The 22103-nt window shown below is 40.9% G+C and overlaps 1 protein-coding gene, 2 long non-coding RNA genes and 1 pseudogene across 4 annotated transcripts in view; 3 read left to right on the forward strand and 1 right to left on the reverse strand.

The window, feature by feature from the left end:
- Positions 1 to 1464: 1464 nt before the first annotated feature.
- On the forward strand, positions 1465 to 2379 carry LOC148153785 (uncharacterized). The gene is made up of 3 exons (XR_015761527.1): positions 1465 to 1849; positions 1939 to 2056; positions 2233 to 2379. It is a non-coding gene; the product is annotated as an uncharacterized LOC148153785 (long non-coding RNA).
- Positions 2380 to 2395: 16 nt separating this feature from the next.
- On the forward strand, positions 2396 to 2904 carry LOC148153786 (uncharacterized). Its single transcript, XR_015761528.1, has 2 exons — positions 2396 to 2491; positions 2590 to 2904. It is a non-coding gene; the product is annotated as an uncharacterized LOC148153786 (long non-coding RNA).
- Positions 2905 to 5336: 2432 nt separating this feature from the next.
- llgl2 (LLGL scribble cell polarity complex component 2) overlaps positions 5337 to 22103 on the forward strand; it is a 110487-nt gene continuing 93720 nt past the window's right edge. For both annotated transcript variants that reach the window (XM_088001104.1, XM_088001103.1), the window contains exon 1: positions 5337 to 5547. The gene's annotated coding sequence lies outside the window, so the exon portion shown is untranslated. The remainder of the gene's footprint in view (positions 5548 to 22103) is intronic.
- Positions 9789 to 10476, reverse strand: LOC148153787 (uncharacterized; annotated as a pseudogene).

Raw genomic sequence — 22103 nt, forward strand, 5'->3', positions numbered from 1 at the left:
TACAATCGGAAGCCAACTTGAGCTTCGATCCAGACAGTCAGGAACGCCGCTACAGCTAGAGGACCGGACTGACGTTTCCTTCTGTGCAGTCCCGTTCAGTTTAGGATCCTGCTCAGAGTACACATGCTATTAATGGTTTTAACCACAGTGCAAAGCAGCATCCGTATCTCTACATGTTGTAGACCAAACATGAAAGGAAACCTGACCAATTCATGTAAGCCACTGTACTAGCCTAGCATAATACCGCCACTTCCTGGACATAAAATTATCATGTTTTAACAAGATACATATCACGTTTTAACGAGATACATAACACGTTTTAACGAGATACATATCACGTTTTAACAGATACTATCACGTTATAACGAGATACTATCACGTTTTAACGAGATAACTATCACGTTTTAACGAGATACGTATCACGTTATAACGAGATACTATCACGTTTTAACGAGATACATATCACGTTTTAACGAGATACTATCACGTTTTAACGAGATACGTATCACGTTTTAACGAGATAACTATCACGTTTTAACGAGATACGTATCACGTTATAACGAGATACTATCACGTTTTAACGAGATACGTATCACGTTTTAACAAGATACTATCACGTTTTAACAAGATACGTATCACGTTATAACGTGATAGCGCTCGAAATTTTTTTTTCCTACGTGATAGCAATGCGCGTACATATCGGACTTCTCCTCTACTTTGAAATAAGACATGGTAAGTAAAAAGAAGATAAAGTTTCAACGTTAATAGAATTTTATACATAAATTGAATTTATTTCAAACATGTTTGATATTTATTTTTATGGTTATTTAAAATGTTTATTATGGTAGGTTGCTCTGACAAAGAGCTTCGGTGTTGCTACAACACGGATGTTGGGGGTAAAAAATAGATGAAGGGGAAGGGCACAATTTGTCAAGTAAATTAAATTCAGTTTTTAATATAACCTCAATCATATTTGTTCGTAACTTAACATAGTCAAATTTTTAAAAATCGATTTAGTTTTAAAAGAAAAGGTAGTTGACTGTTTGTCCCCTGATTTTTGCAATATGCGCGCGCATCCTCAGCGGGCTGAGGCTACGTGTTCGAACACCAGCAGTAATGGCGGAGGAGAGCGAGCAGAGCTTTAATAATGTGGTTATATTATGCTTTTTGAAAATAAAATAACTTTTGCAAAGTTATTAAGCGATAAATTAGTTGTGTAAACCTGAATTATGCGCTCGGTTTATTAACATATAGCTTAATTACAAACATGCTCGGACGTGTTCGGACTTATCGCTCCCCTCCAGCCGCCGGCTCGTCTCGCCCGCTCCGTCAGTTGACCGGGCGGAGCGGCTCGTTAAGCCGAGAGAGAACGACCGTCTCCCGGCACATTGCTTTCAAACTCCCGCTGGTTTTCGGCAACGAATTAAAAGCAAAACTAAGACAGTATCTAATGTTAATGTTTGCTCATTTTATTATTATTGTTACTATTAATTACAAATACATTTATTTAAAGTTGGTGCTGAAAGTTATTCAGCACTAAGTTTGTGTTAAGTTTTACTTCTAAATTAAATTATATGTGTCATTTTATTTTATTAAGTGCTATATTTATTTTTAGGAACATAAAATTACTCTGAACATTTGAAATTGCTGGCTAATTACAAGTTATTTGCAGTGGAGACAGCTATAAGATTGAATCCAGTCATTCTTAAAGTTTGATTTGTGATTTTCTTTTCTGATAGATTTTGTAATTTTACATCCAGGATCTTCAGGAGAATTAAGCGAAACCCAAACTCCTCCTTCTCAAGGAAGACATTCTGCATGACCAAGAACATGAGTCTGCTCCCTCAAGGTATTGAAGCTCAGAAGAAATGTTCTCTAAAATGTTTTCATGCTTTCTAGTTACTGCAGCATTTTAAGACTAACTTATGTTTGATACAGAAGATGATGTAGTCCTGCAGCTGCTGCCAGTACCCCTTCCTGCTCCACCTTACTCATTTGGGAGAAGTTTCAGATCCATCAACCTGGAAATTCAGATGTTTTCATTGATATCCAGCCTGTAAGTCAAACTTCATCTCTGAATAATGCTCAAATTGTTTAAATAAGTGCATCACATTCAATAGTGAGGTTTTGTGTTAAACTAGAATCAGTCAGAAATTAGTTTTTGAGAATCCCTTTACCTTTAAATTCACTAACGGCCTGTTTTTGTGCTTCTCTCTCTTGTTCTCAACGAAGATCTTTTGTATGGCCAAGAAGAGAAAGGAGCGGCCGTCTTCTCAACAACATGAATTTTCTCCCTTAAGGTATTGAAAGCTGAAGAGATGTTTATAAACTGTTAACATTTAACATTTTAACACAAGCTTATGTTTGCCAGACAGACAAGATAATGTAGCCCTGCAGCTGCTGCCAGTGCTTCTCCCTACTTACACATTTGGGAGAAGAGCTTCAGATCCATCAACCTGGAAGTTCAGAAGGTTTCATTGATATCCAGCCTGTAAGTCAACATTCATCTCTGAATCATGCTCAAATTGTTTGCTGTTTATATAGGTTCATCATTAATGGCCTGTTTTTTCTGTCTTCTCTCTCCACCAGGTTGGGACAAACCTGGTGGTGCATCTACAAAATGTGACAACATGGAACCCGTATGTCCTCATGTAGGGAGACAGGCAAAATGCTAAAGTGTCGTTAAAAATGCTCCTTGTTTAATGGCTGAAAGGTTTACTTGTAGTTTGCTTTAAAACAGACTTTTTTTCATTAAATGTTTTCTAATGTGGAGTAACAGATACTTCTGGAGTTGTAGCCAAATGAATTAAAGTGATTTAACTACTTATGTTTTGTAACTTTTGTAAATGAAATCTGCTGGCTCTATATATGTATCATGTGGAAATAAAAGAAGCTTTAAATTCATATGCCTTTTAATCCTTTTTTTATATAGTGAAATTTAAAATAATTTTTTTTAACCCAACTATAGTGGTATAATAACCCTTGTGTTGGGTTATGAATTTCAACCCAATTTTGGGTCAATTTAACCAATTTAAATAAGTCAATTTAACCCAACGTTTGGTTAGTTGCCATGACCCAATGTGCTGGGTCAAACCCTCAACCCAACCCAGTTGGGTTAAAACAACCCAGCGTTGGGTCGGTCCATATTTGACCCAGCGCTGGGTTACGTATTGGGTTATTTTTAACTCAGCAGTTTTTACTGTGTGTATAAAGATATAATCCATGTTTCTGTCTCATATTTGTACGGCATTAAAAGGATCTGGAACTTTTGTTTTTCTATTGAAAGCTCTGGTTTGCACAATAAATGCCATGTGGGTGAAGTTTTATGGATGATACTCTGATGTCCCTTTCTCCTGAAGGCAGCACAGAGCTGCACCACCAGAAACTGACAATCACTGAAGAGAAGAAGAGTTATGATTAATGTAGTTACGGTTCTATCCATGCTTTAATGTTGCAGAGCTCAGTTGTTTTGCAAATAGTTCAAAGTTTAAACTGGCATGTTGTACATCTTTTATCTGATCATTTTGTCCAAGATTTAACAGCTAGAAAATGGTACAAAATAAAAATATTTTTCCACTCTGATTGGCTGCTGTTAGGCCTACTGAATTTAACTTGAATGTTCATTGCATTTTTTTGTAAACACCTGTGAAAATAATTTCTATTCCCATTACTTTTTTGTTCTCTGGGAAATAATTTTTGATGATAAATACAGAAACAAGCATAAAAATCAAAACATCTAATAGTGACAGTAATATTAATAATAAAATAATGGTCAGTGCAAAGTAGCCTGCAAATTCTTTGGTGGGGGGTGCTGGCCCAAAAAAGGTTGAGAAACACTGGTCTAGAATAATGACCAAATGTCAAAGTTGACATTTTGAATAATGTCAACTTTGTATTAAAAGTGTCATTATTTACCGAATGATGCTTTATGACAACAGTCATAACTATTCATAAAGACTTATTGATGTTCATGACAGGTGTTATGTTTATGACAGTGTCATGACAGTCTTATTCAACCCCCTTCAAATAAAGTGTTACCCCTTCTTCTTCTTCTTTAGATTTCAACAGCAGCTTGCATCCATTATTGTTGCACTACTGCCATCTACTGGATCCTAATATCTATACCTCAAATTCTCATAATGATCCCAGTATTAAAAAACTGTTAAATAGCATCTCCCCTCAATGCTATTTAACTGATCAACAACATTCTCAAATTTTAATTCCATATTAAAACCTAATTTCGTTTTAATGGGCAATTTTTATTTCCAATTTTGACATCCAATGATTCACTTTGTAATGGTCTCGCTATGGTGTCTTGTACCAAAACTAACCATCAGCCAAACTCTTTTCACACGAGTCAGGATTAATTAGTTCTTCTTTTATTTCCATGTACAATGGAGTGAAACTGTCAAAACACAAACAACTCAGGATGAGCTCAGAGCAGCTAACAGAAGTGTTTTACATTCAGATACATACAATAGATACAACAGCTATCTCAGAATGCTATGAGCTGCAATGCTACATAACGACCTAAGAAATCTTAGCAGGCTGCTAAGATTTCTTAGGTCGTAGCACATAATTAAATCGCCCGCAGGTATTTCCAAAACTAATTCAATAAACAAGTTACTTATTTTATCATATGTTAACATAAAGGCTCGTTTTGAAGTATAAGTTGCTACTTACAGGCATTGCTTCGAAGAACTCGACCTGGAATGCTGCATTCATAACAGACACGTTTGTTCATCTGCTCTACTGCTAGCAAACAACCGTACTGATTAAATAACATAAAAATCAAGCAGTTCCCTAAAAGTCCAACAGATGGCAGCAATGCGCCATGCAAAACAAAACACCCACAGTTTACAGGACACACTTCCTGCTAAAGAGCTCCCTGGTGGTTGAAGAAAAATACACATATAAACCGGAAAATACAATATATGAAGAAAAATCTGAATGCTCTCTGGTATTGTTCAGGGGGCCGGACCAAATGTGGAGGCGGGCCGGATCCGGCCCGCGAGCCGTAGTTTGGGGACCCCTGCTCTAGGGTTTTATGATTACTCATTTATCCTTGAGGACATGAGAAATTAGTGTACAGCTTGTAATGTATCATGTAAATTAGTGCACAGCCTGTAATTAATCATGTCCTCCAGATTAACTTGCTTAATTTCTGTCAGTGTTCGTATTTTGGCAATTGTCTTTGATGAGTTTTTATCTACCTGAAATGGGGTGAAATTGTGTGCAAACCACACCTATAACCCTCAATAATATCCTCGCCGGGTGAAAAATGGAGCGTACCCGCTGTAATTTACGTATTTCCGCCTACCTGTGGAGCTGTTTCCGGCTGACAGCGAAGCTCCACCACTTAAACTCTTGCGCTGGAGCTGGCTCGTAAGGCGGAAACAGGATATGCCAAGTGAACGTTGGGCTGAGGTGGGTTTATGTGAGTTTTAGGGCTGATTTTGAAAAAGTGAAGTTTAGCCTGGCAGAATAGAGCAGTGGAGACAAAGTACTTCAACTCCTGTCGCTGTGACAACAGTTGGACTTCTCCTGGTGAGTATACTTTTACTTGGGTTGTGGGGACTCTTACGCTGTTTCCTGGCAAGATAAGGTCGTGCTGTGGCTGTAAAAGCAGAGAACGCAGGTGTGCTAGGAGGAGGACATGGCTGTTGTTCGTTCAGGTGTTAAAGTTTGTGGAACTAAAGTTGGGTTTCTGCTAAGGCCGGACTTGGCTCCCTCCTAAGCGGTATCCTGGCTAAAGTTCCAGCAGCAACAAGTTTCACCTGCTTAATCCATCTCCGTCACACAGAAACAAGTAGTAAAACAACAGTTGATGTGTTCAGACTCATAATTAGTTAGAGATAGCGTCTTTTTGGAACAGAAGATAAAATCTACTTCTCGGTTGTGGGTTATCAGACTCATACTTGCTACAATTGTTTTGCTGAGTTTTAATCCATTCCAACTGTCAAAACGGCCATTTATCGCAGTAAAACAGAATTTTGAATTCCAGCGGAGAAACAAACACAATAGTAAAAGTTTGTCAACTTTGACCTGCAGAGGAAAGCGGAGCTGTAACCGGCTGAATAAGAGTTCCTACCATTGTTGCATAATGACGGAACCGTCTAAGCCCTGTAAGGTGTGTCTTGGCTCATCAGCAGGTGTGTTATTACCACGGCCATGTAGTTCCATACATGTTAGGGAGGAGCAGAGGACTAGAAAGCTTTATTGGGTCACCATTCCAGAGAACTCCATGTTAGGCTTCTCATAAAGGGTTGGTAGAGGATGAGAAGCTAAGTAGCTCTTACAGATCTTAACTCTTATTGTGCTTTTTATTTTAGTTTTATTCTATTCGCTATCTTATGGTTGTTGGTGGTCAATTGTTTTTTTTATTTTTTATTTTTAATGTGCTATGTAATGTTTCAATACTAAAGCAGTTTAGTATTGAGAATTTGCTGAAATGATAACAGGATCGACCTAGCTGCCTTACAGGTTTGTCCTTCCAGTTTCACCTGCTGCAGGCGAACAAAGAACCTTTGTTAGTAGACTGAGTGCTGTTTCAGCTTCATTGTAAGAGCCATTTGAAATTACCTTTCAGGTAAAAAATAATGACAACTACCAGAATGGTGGGCTTGTTTAAGAAATATGTAATGAATATAGGCTTTTTATTAAAACTTGAGACAGTGATGTTTATTTTTACATTGCAAAGGCAGGGGAAATGGTAAACCATCAAAAAGATTGGTTTTTCAAATAGAACAAATACCAGGTCAGTTTGGTAAACCAATAGATATTTTGGAGTGGAAAAATCGGGTGCAGAGGTAAAAAAGGTTAAGAATCCGTGGTCTAGGGCAGGGGTCTTCAACTCCAGTCCTTGTTTTCAACACACCTAGATCATATAAGCACACTGAAGAAGTTGAGGTTCATTCTCAGAACTGGTGTGGCCTTTAGGTTTTGCAAAATATGTTGAAGATGAAAACAACGATAAATGTGTTATAACAGCATCACAATATTAAAGTCTCTTTGGCATACTAAGCTTAATGAAAACCAGGTTAAGTTTATGAAGAAAACTACATTAAGTTGCAACACACAAGGCCTCCATGCAATTATAACATGAAGTTGAATGATTGTTATAATAATCGCAATAAATAGCATTTTGAAACAAACTTACCACCAGTTAGCAACACGAAGCAGCCTTCATCCCTTTGGGCTCTTTTTGTGACCCACATTTTATCTCATTTATTTTTGCCATTTTAACAAAATAGTAAAATATTGTTAGGGCACCTAATAAGGCACACTTTGTTAGCACAAAGTATCATGTATATAAACACTGAAAGTATTTTACTGAAATAAACTTAGACACTATTTATACAGTACTTGCAAATATTACTGAAATTGATTTATTTTGAGATTTAGTGAGGCTTACTAAAATATACACAGAACCTATTTAAAAATATGATGGAAAGTACAACTTCAGGAAAGTGTTTATATATAGAAGTGTGCCGATCGTTTGCGTTTTGTGGCAGAAAATTACCTGGAGAGTGAAGCACGTCAAAATGCATCAACACAACAAATACCACTACATCAAGGCTCAATGCAGGAAAAAAAGGACATCCGGAGCGGCCAGATAGCAGGTAGAGCAGCACACAACTACTAACACTCACCCGGATTAGCATCATGGTCCGAAAGCTAAACAAATAACCCGAAAAATAATTCAAGTCTTCGATCTGGCTGTGTAAGATGCTGGTTCTGCTCTTGCTCTTGGACTGCCGCTATGTGGTACTGGTAGTAATATTTCACAGTAGCACCACTCAACCTCCACCAGACAGTGAACTCTCACACCAAACATCTGTTTAAAGTTGCAGTATGTAACTTTAAAAAAAAAAAAAAAATTCTAGATATCTATTAAAATATGTTTATTATATCTAAATTTAGGGAATTTATTGCCAGATAATTTTTCCATTTTGCCAGGTAACAGAATCATTTATACCTAAAGCGAAAAATTAACAGCCATTTCAGGCGTTCGGCAGTGATCGGTGCTCGGCAGAGATCGACCTCGTGGTTGATGTGTATCAAATTTGTAATATTTTTAAAATGTACATTCAAATATATTTTTACAAATACATGCAAAGTGCATTTTTAAAAGGATTATCCAAATTATAATTTTAGTAATATATTTAATTAGAATTTAAAATATATTTTAGGAAAAAATATACTTTTAGAACGTGTACCAGAATAAATTTTTTTAAGAGTATTAGAAGCATGTTTTAAAAAATGTGCTTACATTTTTCATATAATCGTAAGTATATCCACTTAATAACATACTGAAAATGTACTTCAGAAAAATACAGGATATTTAAAATGTACTTGATGTAATACTTTTTCACCAGGGGGCAGCGGTCCAGGATGAAGAAACACTGCTCCACAGCAATGTTTCCCAACCTCAGTCTTCGAATCACACTGCACTGTATGTTTCAGATGTTTCCCTGATTCAGATGATTGCACTTCAGTCAAAGCCTGTTAATCAACCATCAACTGAAATCATATGTGTTGAATCAAGGAAACGCCTATTGTGTGCCCTGAGAATCAGGGTTGGGAAAACACTGCTCCTGAGACTAGCACCAATTTGTTGAAATGAGACAAAAATATATATATATTTTTTTACTCTTCATAGTGTACCAAATAAAGCTAAATGTCTGAAAGAGAACAGAGGTCTGTTGGATTCAGACATCCAGGATAAGAGATGATGCCTTGTTTGACACATGATCAGCTCATCCTGGTTTTATCCATGTCACAAAGACCAGTGTAGTTCAGGTAAATGCGTATCCACACATTTCTTCAACAGGCCATGCTATCAATTCACTCATGCTGCTGTAGGTAAATTAAGTAGGTCATACTTCACACCAAACGAGCAATATTTTGTTGGAGGATCATAACTAATTGAAGCACATCATACTAGAGAATAAAAAACTGCTGCTACAATAGCAAAGTAGCTTATCAATTGAATGCATAATCAGCCTCGCAAAACTTTGCGTTCCCTCGCAAAACTTTTGTGTTCCCTTGTAATATGCTTACTGCAATATTTGCTGGTCTATTTTTTATACAGTTACAAATGTTAATGTAAATTTTCAAATGTATACACATTTAAAGAACTTCTGTGTTTATTCTTAACTCTTTGCTGCAAAAAACTGATTGAAAACCGATTATTCACTGCATAAATAATGTGTGTATAAATAACGGTCAGACCGGACAAACGGCTCCCTAACGGCCTTTTTTTTTTTTTTTTCAGCTGTTCAGGAACCAGTGAGGCCACAGCTTAAAGGGCTGCGCCTATACTCATAGAATCTGGGGCTACAATACGTAACCAATGTTCTATTTTGCATAGGTTTCGTCCTTTAAGGCTATTGCTAGTGGGTTAACGGTGAAGCAGGATGTAGTCTATGCCTCACTGGGTCCATCCAGACCACCAACATGAAGCATCTGCTCGCATACAAAAAACAGTCTCAGCCTAGAGTGCGTAATTACGCACTCCTGGCCTCCCATACAGCAGAAGGCCAGTGAGGAGAATAGGTTCTGGTCAGAAAGGTTGAGACAAACAGACCTGCTGCTGTGAACAGGAACAACGAATGTTACAAACTGTAACGATGAACAGAACAGGTAACTTATTATACAGCATTTTGGACAACCATGTTGTTCTCAAATGCTTTGTAAATAAACTTGACAAAAATAATTATTCTGTCAGAACTCTGAGGACATAATGGGTCACAGAGAAAGTGGAAACATCACACAGGTAAAACTGATTAAAAGAGCACGGAGATGACCAGGAAGCTGCTGTGCAAATGTCCTCCACAGATATTCCTCCACACAGAGCTGTGGAGGATGGCTCTCAGATTCTCTGGAGGATCCAATCCAGAAGAAGTGTAAGCCTGTGAGATGGCCTCACACAAGCAGTGAGAAAGACGCTGGGCAGAGAGGACGTCCCACTGAGTTATCTCTGTAATGCATGAACAGACGCTGAGTGACGCAGTGCAGACATGCGCGTCACATAACAAGAGCGCGCGCACAGGGCAGAGAAGATGAGAAACAGCTTCAGATTTATGAGGAGGGGGATAAGAACCCTCCAAAGATATCTCACTTGATCTGAACAAGCTTGTGATGCTTTGAGGAGTAAAAGTAGGGTTGGGACGTAGCACAGCTGAGCTGCCGTCGGCTCGTATTCCGAGACAAGAAGGAGCAACAGAGAGAGCAGAAAAATCGCTCTCTCGTTGCAGACGTAAGGGCCAACAGCAGAGCAGTTTTAAAAGACAGGAACTTCAGAGGAGCCTGGGCTAAAGGCTCAAATGGAGCTTCAACTAGAGCGCGCAGGACCAGTGTTAAATCCCACGGAGGAGCAAGTGGGCGTGACACCTGTCTGCTTCTGCGCACACCTCTCAGAAACCGCTTCATCAGCGGGTGGTTGAAGACCGTTCTGTCACCAAAAACCCTCATGGCAGGAGGAAATAGCTGCAGCATACATTTTAATTGTGCTGAAAGCTAAGTTTCTGTCCATCAGCTACTGGAGAAATGACAGCACTCAGCCTAAAGGACATGAAATGGGCTCCAAGCTCTCTCCCGCGCACCAGCGTTGAAAGGCTGACCATTTCGAAGCATACAACGCTGTGGTAGAAGCGGCTCGTGCGCACTGAATGGTGCGCACCACACCCTGAGGAAGACCGACACTCTCTAGGTGCTCCCGTTAGGCCGCCAGACCCAGAGATGCTGGCCTATTTCTGGGTGGCTCCTGATCGCTCCCCCGGCCTGGGTGAGCGCATCCTCTCTCCATGGCAGCTTCCACGGTCGACCTGACACCAGCTGCTGCAGACTGGGAAACCGGACCGTGTTCTTGCGCTCGGGTGCCAGGATTACCGACAGCTGTACCTCCTGAACTCGGACCAGAAGCCGTGGAATCAATGGAACTGGGGAAAACGCATAAAAGACCACCCCTGGTCATGATGTCCACTCCTCTGTTCAAGACGCTGGGGCAGCCTCGGCTCCAGATGAGTTTAATAGGATGGGGCATGGACTTATTTTGGGGGGCAAAATGAATCGACGTAGCTGAACCTAGACAACAACATCAGTAGCCTACAGGCTACTTGTTAACAAGCTTAAGGTGCTGTCTTGATATTAGCTAGTCATCTTTTAGCTAACATCACCTGCATCCAACAGCATTGCTCAACTCAGTCAGTTAGTTGGGGGAAAAACTGTGCAAATATCTTTGCGTTATGCTGGTTTGCTGCCATGAGTCTAGCAGCTCCTGAGCCGCTCTGCACAGCAGCAGCTCTCCGTCGCTGCCGTGTAAACCCAGCACGAGCGTCTTAGCGCTCATGTTGCGATTGAAGGCGACTCTGAAAAACGGGTCACGGCATGTTAACAGCAGGTTAAACAGTTTTAACTGCTGATAAAAGTGACATAGGACACAGATATGGAAAGTGTAGAAGCCCCTACTGTATCAAACTAATATAGGAATCACAGAGAGTTGACCACTCTAAGGTAAAAACAACAAACAGCTTCCAGTTCAGGAGGGGGGCACGGCAGACTCTGTGGGTGGGCAATGTTCCTCAATGCCGCTTGGCCTGCGGTTGGGATGTACACCACTCTGATCAAGAGCAGGTTTTCATGCGCCCAGCACAACAGCTGTCTGGCGATGTTTAACAGCTGAGCGGACTGCACGCCTCCCTGGCGATTTACGTAGGCTGCCACCACTCTGTTGTCCGTGTGGATCAGAACATGTTGACCCTTCAGTAGAGGAGCAAAGTCCTGAGTCACCTCAAGCACCGTGAGGAGCTCCAGCACGTTTATATGAAGAGTCATGTCGTCTGTTCACTGTGCTCCAACCACCTGAGACAGACACGATGGAGAGCGTCCTGTCGGGACGCTCCCCATCTCGACAGGGAAGCGTCTGTGAACACCGATAGGTGTGATGTAAGTCTGCTGAGGGGAACTCACTCTGCCAGAATGCTGGGGCTTCCCCATTGAGTCAGATCGGCTCCCACTGAAGAGGAGGAACAGAGATCATGTGCCTCCTCTTGCGCATAGGATCTATGCGCAGGCGAGCGAACCATCTCTGAAGGTGTCTCATGTGTAACAAGCCCAGCGGAATCACTACGTGAGCCGCTGACATCATCCCCAGCAGCTGCGTGACTGACAGAGCTGCCACTACACTGCAAGGCCTGACATGGCGGAGCTGCGCTGACAGAGCCTCGATTCTTGGCTGTTTCTAATGGGGCTCTCATCATAACCGAGTTCAGCTCCACTCCCAGATAAATGATCATCTGGGACGAAATAGCCAAACTCTTTTCCCAGTTGATGGAAAATCCCAGGATCAGCAGATGTGTTGCCAGCTTCTGGGTCTGAATGGCGACTTCCTCTCTGGACCGAGCCAGTAAAAGCAGGTTGTCCAGATAGAAGAGTGAAAATTGCACCTTTCACCACCAGTTCCTGCAGCTCTGATATGAGAGCGGCGTTCTGCTCCGGGGGTGGTAGAAGCCTCTCCACAATCCCCTTGAAAGGTGGAGGCCTGCCTCCAAACTGCAGCGTGTAATCCCATGATTAGCTGATCCATCCACCTGTCCAGGGGACATGCGCCGCCACTCTGAATAATGTTCTGAAAGCGGGCGTGCATTCATGTGAGGTGCTGTGGTTCACATGAACTATAGCCACGTCAGAGCTCCTACTGCCATCCCCTGCCTCGGAGATTCTCCGGAGGACTCATGGGGTCCTGAAAGGGCTGGTTGTTATCCTCCGTGCCGCATGACACGGCCGCGTTTATGTCAGGCCGAGGGCGAACCCGTGCAGGGTCGCTGGCTGTCACACCGGGTAAAACTACAGAGAGATGGAGGAGGGTGGTGGAGCGTAACCTGAAGAGGCTGCAGCAACTGTGGAGGGCAATGGAGGGCCCGGTCAGAGAACCTGATCGCGCAGATTCATGCTTAGAAGGGATACAGGCCACTGGACGTCCTGGCCCCAAACATGTCAGCGAGGCCTGGATCCAGAGGTGTAACAGAGGGAAAACTCCTCTCCGTGAACCCTTTCACCATGGTGATGGGCGCATAAGTGGAGACAGGCGCCCATAGCTGCCTCAGTTATGTAATCCATTACGGCCGGAAGTTGAGGCCAGAGGGAGTCCAGACGGCATCTCAGGGCAGAGCTAAACCGCCAGGTCATCCGAATGTGGCGGAGGAGGTTGGGGGATGGGAAGCCCCTTAGCCTAGGTAGCTCGAGGAGGAGCGAGCCCACAGCTAGGCTCGCTCCTAGGAGCGGGGTTGAGTCGGACATACGGAGCTCGGGGTTGACTGAGTATCCGCTCAGCCACCTTTCTTCCACCGCAGTGCTTCCCAGCTGGGAAGCAACATCCAACCTCCAAACCGCAGATGTTCCTGTGGTTGTCCTCTTTGCTGGTGGCATTATCCAATAAGCGCTCAGCGTAGCTAGCATCCCGCTGAGCGTAGCTAGCATCTCCCACGAGCAGCTCCTCTCTTCCAGCGGGAGGAGAGCACAGGAGCGGCAAGAGGACTGAAGCATCAGGGCGAGGTCGGCGTGCTGGGGACCCAGGCATCCCTCGAAGATCCGGTGCCCATCAAAAGACATGATGTACTCCGTCTGACAAGACAGGCAAAACGGACGTTCGCTCTTAAAACAGTGCTATCTTATGCTGAAGAAAAAGAGGGACCCGTTTGTCCGGTCTGACCATTATTTATACAGATCGGGGTGGGGCCCACCCAGTAGGTGGGCGTGGACTAAGCGTTTTTCAGTGCTGCGCGCGAGGATAAACCCACTAGCGATAGCTTTAAAGGGCGAAGCCTATACGAAATAGAACTGTAAATAACTCAAAATGGCCAAGTAGACGGGTCTTCATGTTCATGGCTTTGTCGTAATATTTACCAAACAGCACCATTCTTCTCATTAGGATGAACATAAAACTAGGGCTGAAACGATTCCTCGAATGATTCGAGTACCTCGATTACTAAAATTCCTCGAGGAAAATTTACCTGCCTCGAAGCTTCGTTAATTTATGTTTTATTAGTTAGCGCACCGTGTTCCGGCCGGGACTTCATTTGCGTTGCGCGGAGCTCTCACTTCCGCCTCTGAGTTGTTGACAAAAGCTAAGTCTCAGCGGCATAAAGTCCAATCTTCAAGATTGGCCCGTGGGGATTTTATTGATTGATGATAATGCCCGACTTTTTATCGTTTTTGGGGAACCAATAAGCATCCTTAAAATGACTGGGGGAATGCCTGGAGTACGGCAGCATTTCTCCTCCGGGGCTGCTGGTTGAAAGCGAACGGCGGGAAGAGCGCTGAGGTGAGCGGATAGACTGAACAGGGCGGGCGGCTGAGTAGCTGATGCTTACCGTGTAAATGTAGCTTTACCGACGAACCGCACAATAAATTTCATATCCCGGTCTGAAGAAACGGGTGGCGGAGCGCATCGTACATGGCTGGTAGATGAGTTTCTTAGTATGACCAGTGAAGGTGTCGTAAATATCCCGTATTGCTTCCCCCCGTGTTCGTCCCCCGGTCTAACGGTTCGTCAGTCCGCTGGTCTATTTCCTCCCCTCCACCCCATCTTATGTTCGTTCATTCGCCCTCTCCTCCCACTCCAGGCGGCATTTCCCGTATTTTCAAACCCAAAGCGTGACAGGTTAGGTGGCAAGGTGAGTTTAATTAATCTATTAAACTCACTGAAGATGAATACATGAACTAAAAGCTGGATTGTAGACATTTTTATAAGCATATTTGTGAGCCTGCCTCTTTGTTATTAAATTCAATATAATTTAAGATTTTTCTATAACTTTTCTTCTGGTTAACTTAGAAAGTGAGCTATTATTGTTACAGGTTAGTTTTCTAAACTACAAAAAAGCAACTGTTAGGGATGCTCAAATATGAAAAATTGGCCTGATATTGATATCTGATAGTAACACCGGTGTTATGCCAGATTTACCAATATTTCATTTTATAATTTTTTTTTTATCCGATTACTCGATTAATCGTAAGAATAATCGATAGATTACTCGATTACTAAAATATTCGTTTACAACAGCCCTACATAGAACACAATATGTGAGTTAAGAGACTAATATTTTCATTTCAGGTTGCATTATTTATTAAGATGTGTTGTTGTGGTGGCAATTTCAGGTTAGGTTGTCCGTGAGTGTTTGTTAAACGGCTTAAGTCAGTGGTCCCCAAACTACGGCCCGCGGGCCAAATCCAGCCCGCCTCCACATATAGTCCGGCCCCCTGAACAGTACCAGAGAGCATTTAGATTTTTTTTCATATACCGTATTTTCCGGACTATAAGCCGCTAATTTTTTCCTAAGCTTTGAACCATGCAGCTTATATGTAGATTTTTCTTCAACCACCAGGGGGCTCTTTAGCAGGAAGTGAATCATTAGAAGTCAAACTTGGGAAATAAAAGAAGAAAGCGCCCATTAAAATGGAATTAGGTTTTAATAGGGAATTGAAATTTGAGAATGTTGTTGATCAGTTAAGTCGCATTGAGGGGAAAAAGAAGATTTTTCAGTTTTTTTTAAATACTGGGATCATTATAAGAATTTGAGGTATAGATAATAGGATCCAATAGATGGAAGTAGTGCAGCAATAATGGATGCAAGCTGCGGTTAAAATCTAAAGAAGAAGAAGAAAAAAAAGAATAATGCACCTATTTTCATTTAGCACATGCTAGTAGCAGACACAAAGCATCAGCACTTTTACTGTTACAGTTACCGTTCGGAAACTACCGTAATCAGTTCAGTTAAATCTAAACTTGGGACCTTTTTCTTTTCAACAGTAATAAATGTGATATTCAATTGACCTGTTATGACTCAAATTTTGGATGTCCGCCCCCCTCTGCTGTGTGCTGCATCGTTGTGGAAAACCTAGAGCGGCAGAGATATCTGCGGCTTGTAGTCCGGTGCGGCCTATAGTCCATAAAATACGGAAAATTTTTATGAAAATTTATTTCATAAATAGTGTTATTTCCTGGATTTTTTCTGTGAAGAACCCAGAGAGGGTTATTTGGTTATTATTTATTTCACTAATAGTGTTATTATTTATTTCCTGAGTTTTGTTCTGTGAAGAACCCAGAGAGAGTTATTTCATTGTGCTTTCTGGAAAACAATAAATTTTTATATTTAGGCACTCCTGCAATCGTCACACTTTTTCTGCTACAAACTGACTCCAGCCCCCCACCAGAGAAGGGAAAAGTTATGTAGCCCTCACAGGAAAAAGTTTGGGGACCCCTGGCTTAAGTGGTCCTCAGCCTCAAAAGTTTGAGAAACACTGTTCTAAGATGCATTTCTAGGTGCAAGATGAATAATTATGGTGTATATGCCTCCAAGCAATCATTTAATGCCCATATTTACCATGTACTACAGAGCTGCTGCATCTCTACGAAGAGACTGTAGCTCTCTAAAAATTTAAATATTGTGTAAAAGAGCAATATTGTAATTTTCTACAGATTTACTATAGATGAGAGTAGAATATTTCAAGCTAATTTTGCAATTTTAATAATTGCGGCTTACAGCTAAAGAAAACCCATGAGACCAACCTTGGATTTCTTTTCTGTAAGTACAAATGTCAGGATTCTGAACATTCAGTGCTTCTGAATTACTGCATTAATGCGCTTCGTCATGAAGGCGATCAGCCTGTGGTGCTGCATAGGTTTGATAGAAACCCAGATTGCTTTGAAAGCTACCTTCAGGTGTTGTTGGGTCTGGTGTGTCAACTTCCTCTTGACAGCATCCCAGGGATTTTCTGTGGGGTTATAGGTCAAGGGAATTTACTGACCAATCAAGAATAGGAGCACCAGGGTTTTGCAGCAAGCATCAGTATTGCCTGCTGACTGAGGACTTCCATAACAAGCTGTCTGTATGTTAGCCCTATAAGTAAACTGCAGAATCTGACAGATTAATCTACTGATATATTTAGGACATCTGTTTTATGTAGTGAGTGTGATTACTATCTGAAGTGACCTGAGTGAAGTTGGCCCCCCCACCTTCTTCAAATCAGACAAAATTGGTGTCAAACGTTTGTGCTACGTTTGTGCTGGTTTGTGCAGCAAAAATTTTCATTTGTGCCGCTATCATTTTAAAGATATAAAGAGATGTTTCTAGAGGTCATCCAAGGTCAACCAGCCCCCCCACCTTCTTCAAATCAGGCAAAATGGGTGTCAATCAACTCGGCTACGTTTGTGCTGGTTTGTGCAGCAAAAATTTTCGTTTGTGCTGCTTTGGCTTTGAAGATATTAATGAAAGTGTAAAGGTCAAAAGGTCAACCAGCCCCCCCACTTTCTTCAAATCGGACAAAATTGGTGTCAAACGTTTGTGCTACGTTTGTGCTGGTTTGTGCAGCAAAAATTTTCGTTTGTGCCGCTATCATTTTAAAGATATAAAGAGATGTTTCTAGAGGTCATCCAAGGTCAACCAGCCCCCCCACCTTCTTCAAATCAGGCAAAATGGGTGTCAATCAACTCGGCTACGTTTGTGCTGGTTTGTGCAGCAAAAATTTTCGTTTGTGCTACTTTGGCTTTGAAGATATTAATGAAAGTGTAAAGGTCAAAAGGTCAACCAGCCCCCCCCCACTTTCTTCAAATCAGACAAAATGGGTGTCAATCAACCTGATTATTTTTGTGCTGTTTTGCTATGGCTTTGAAGATAAAAATTTTAATTTAAACTTTTTGATGTCAATGGTTTGCTTTGAAAACATTATTGAAACCTTAAATCAGGGAAGCTTCACTTATTTCATTATAACAAACTCATGATCACAATTGTTTACAAGTGACTTTTATTTATCTTGATTATCTGGCTTTACAATTCATAGCACATAATATTCAACAACATTCTACAATAAAAGATTAATTTGTTTAAAGAACACTACATTAAACCTTTATGTTTTATGTCACCAAGCACTGAATGTTGCCCTTCTGATACAATAAATGGTATTTTTGGTGTTATCCATGTTGAAAGACCTTTATCAACTAACATAACACCCTGTCATCTTAGTATTATGTTCAGAGAAAAAGAAGTGTTGATGATTGCTCTTGATCATAACATTAAGCTCAAAATGGCTGAGTAGATGCCAAGCACATTTGGTTTTATTCTTATTTTTTGTATTTCAAATGTACAGTTTGTCTAATAGCACCCTCTAGTGATCAGAAGCTACGATACAGGTCACCGAGATTGTTTTGAGAGGTGTTGTACCCATACACATAATATAAGAGTAGGGTAGGGTTAGACCCTATTAATCATTATTTATTTGCGTCATTATTAATCATTTTTATTTGTGTTTGTGTAGTCATATGAATATGTATTGCTATTACTAAATTTATTAAATAAATTATGAACGGCTGTGTGGTTTGTAAAATGCTCATAATGCATCAACATCAGAATATTCTATTCCTATTCTATTGTTTTCCCCAATAAGCATATTTAAATAGGCTGAACTATGTATCAATGGAAATAAAAAAATATTTAAAAAATACAATTGTTTATAAATGTAGCTTTGATAGATGTTTGAATAAGGTTTCCAGCAACAAAAAAGTGTGTTATGATCGATTAAATACATTATGTTATGTGCCTGCCAGACACATAACGCTGAGTGGAGTGGAGTACCGCTCCAAGATGGCTGCCCTAAATCTTGTCAGCGGCAATAGGCGAGAGCGGTCCATGAGGGTCTATTCTTATATTATGTCTATGGTTGTACCTACCTGTTCATTCTAAATAAGACCTAGTATGAAATGAATTTCTTCCAGGTTCAAATTTAATTATTCATGTTCATAGGTTATATATATTTAAATGAAATTCACAGTTTTCACCATGAACAGGTGTTCATTGACCTTGGATGACCTCTAGAAACTTTTCTTTTAATATCTTCAAAGCCAAAGCAGCACAAACGAAAATTTTTGCTGCACAAACCAGCACAAACGTAGCCGAGTTGATTGACACCCATTTTGCCTGATTTGAAGAAGGTGGGGGGGCTGGTTGACCTTGGATGACCTCTAGAAACATCTCTTTATATCTTTAAAATGATAGCGGCACAAACGAAAATTTTTGCTGCACAAACCAGCACAAACGTAGCACAAACGTTTGACACCAATTTTGTCCGATTTGAAGAAAGTGGGGGGGCTGGTTGACCTTTTGACCTTTACACTTTCATTAATATCTTCAAAGCCAAAGCAGCACAAACGAAAATTTTTGCTGCACAAACCAGCACAAACATAGCCGAGTTGATTGACACCCATTTTGCCTGATTTGAAGAAGATGGGGGGGCTGGTTGACCTTGGATGACCTCTAGAAACATCTCTTTATATCTTTAAAATGATAGCGGCACAAACGAAAATTTTTGCTGCACAAACCAGCACAAACGTAGCACAAACGTTTGACACCAATTTTGTCTGATTTGAAGAAGGTGGGGGGGCCAACTTCACTCAGGTTCTGAAGTGTGGTGTTTTTGTCTGTTCTGCTGACAGCTTGAATGTCCAGAGTAAAATATCGTCACCTTCTTAAAATAATTGCCTAAGTCATTTTTTTTCAAAAATGATTTTTTTGCCTAAATCATCTCTTCATGATGCTGGCCACCTCTGGTAAAATTGCCTACATCCTCAATTAAACAGATCATGCCATTCTACCCCTTTTGTATAATTGCCTATGTCAAGAGTGTGACTTAGGCAGTTTTATTTTTGCTTAAGTCACCAGACAAATTGACTTAGGCAATTTTAGAAGTTTTTCAAAATGGCGGATGATTCAAGGAGACGAAAATTCTACACAGCTGCTGAAGCTATTTCCAAGATTCAGGACTCTTCCCATGTTGGTAAGTGAAGATGTTTACTATAATATACACTAGGCTATCAAAATTGCATAAAATGTGATCTTTTGTGAAAATTTTAGTTTAGGAAGCTAGCTAAAAATGCTCTGTGTTAGACTGGCGGCCTGTCCAGGGTATGCCCTGCCTTTGCCCGAAGCCAGCTGAGATTGCCTCCAGCATTAACCATGACCCTAATGAGGAATAAGCGGTATCGATAATAGATGGATGGATGGATGGATGTAAGTTAGCTAAAAAGCACAGTGGAAAGACTCCAGAGTCATCTAACTAAGAAAGTTTTCAATTCTGTAATGTAATCTACAGTCTAGAAAAAATTCACAAAGGACCCTCTTTACTTGATTGATTTTAACTAATGAAAATTTCAGTTGAACATAAGTAATCGTAAATGATTTGACTGGTGTTATAGTGTGCCTGTGTTGCTGTATCTAGAGGCAACTTGCAAACCATTTTGGGAATCCACGATGTATCTTAATACAATTGACCTCAAAGGCAATTCATGTTTGTCAGAATAATCACACATTTTTGAAAGATTTGAATAATTTTTTTTCCCATTTTGGTAGGAGATGCACTTGATATTGATGATACCAGTGTGTCCTCATCTACTGAGAATGACAATGAGACCATCAATAAAGAGATGATGCAGTATGTTGATAATGATGCACCATCTGCTCCCATGGATAAAGTTAAAGATGCCAAGCAGACACATCCACACCAAGAAGACACAATATCAAATGATGATGGCGATGATGGTGATGATGTCATTCAAGATCCGGACTATACCCCAACCTGTGATGAGTCCTCTTCTCCTGAAGATGAAAACAGCCTATCTATGGTGGCAACAACTTTAGAACAGCAGGATGAGGATGTTGAATTAAAAGATGTAGGCAAAAAGAAAAGAAATAAACACCTCAGTCCAAGAACATGGAAGCAAAATGAATCCAAGCAGAAACGTCTAAAAGGAATTTCATACAAGAGCAAAAGTGGCAAAGAAATAAGTGCAAAGACTATGGGTCCTCCCTGCAACTCCAAGTTCTGTCAGCGAGTCTCAACTCGAGACTGCCAAGTCCTTACAGAAGAGCAGCGGCAGTGGGTATTTGACAAGATTTGGGCAATGAACACCTGGGAAGAACGTCGGTTATACGTCACCACTTTGGTCACAAAGACTAGCATAAAGCAAAAATAAGTTACGGAGGGATCCCGACGCAATTCATCATTTACCTACCAACTGAAGCTTGAAGATGGAACAAGAGTTAAAGTGTGCAAGGCACTTTTTTCTTCTACAATTGGTCTCCCTGAAAGAACCATTACAAAATGGCTGGATGACCCCATCAACCCTGAAAAACAAGCAGAAGTGCCATCAAAATCTGGACCCAAAAGTGGCAGGCATACAAAGGTTGAAACTGATGTCAAGGATTTCCTTAAGAACTGGTTGAGGGACCTGCCCAGTGTTGACTCACACTACTGCAGAAGCACAGCTACCTACAAAGACAAGAAGTTCCTTTACCAAGGCACAACCATCTCCCAACTACATCGTGAATATGGACAGGCAGCTGCAACTGCTGGAGTGAGAGCTGTTGGAATCCAATATTTCACAGCTGTGTTCCATGAGGAGAACTACTCCGTATTTATTCCAAGAAAAGATCAGTGTGATGTTTGTGTTTCATTCAAACATGGAAATATCAGTAAGGCTGCATACAACGCACATGTCACCAAGAAGGATGAAGCGAGGCAAGAGAAATCTAGGGACAAGGATTCTGCTGATAAAGAGAAGTCCGTTTGGACAATGGACTTGCAAGCTGTGCTACTGTGTCCAAAAACCCAAGCCAGCAGCCTGTATTACAAAACAAAACTGCAGGTCCACAACTTTACCCTTTTCAACTTGAGATCAAAGGAAGGCTACTGCTATGTTTGGGATGAATCAGAAGGTGACCTCTGTAGCGAGGTATTTGCACGTCTTCAGTATCATCATTTTGAAGGTGTGATCAAAGGCCATCCAAACCTCAAGGAGATCATAGTGTGGAGCGACGGTTGCGGTTATCAGAATCGCAATACATGTGTAGCAAATGCATACTCTGAGCTTGCAAGGAAATATGGGGTGCTAATAACCCAGAAATACCTTCTTGCAGGTCATACACAAATGGAGTGTGACAGTATGCATAGTACTATTGAACGAAAATTAGTTGCAGATATCTTCACCCCAAGAGACTATGTCGTTGTACTCCAGACTGCAAGAATCAGGCCATCACCTTACTATGTGAAAG

This window comes from Poecilia mexicana, unplaced genomic scaffold (genome assembly GCF_051168715.1).
Source record: "Poecilia mexicana isolate PSO_F unplaced genomic scaffold, ASM5116871v1 scaffold_19, whole genome shotgun sequence".
In the NCBI taxonomy this organism is placed as follows: domain Eukaryota; kingdom Metazoa; phylum Chordata; class Actinopteri; order Cyprinodontiformes; family Poeciliidae; genus Poecilia; species Poecilia mexicana.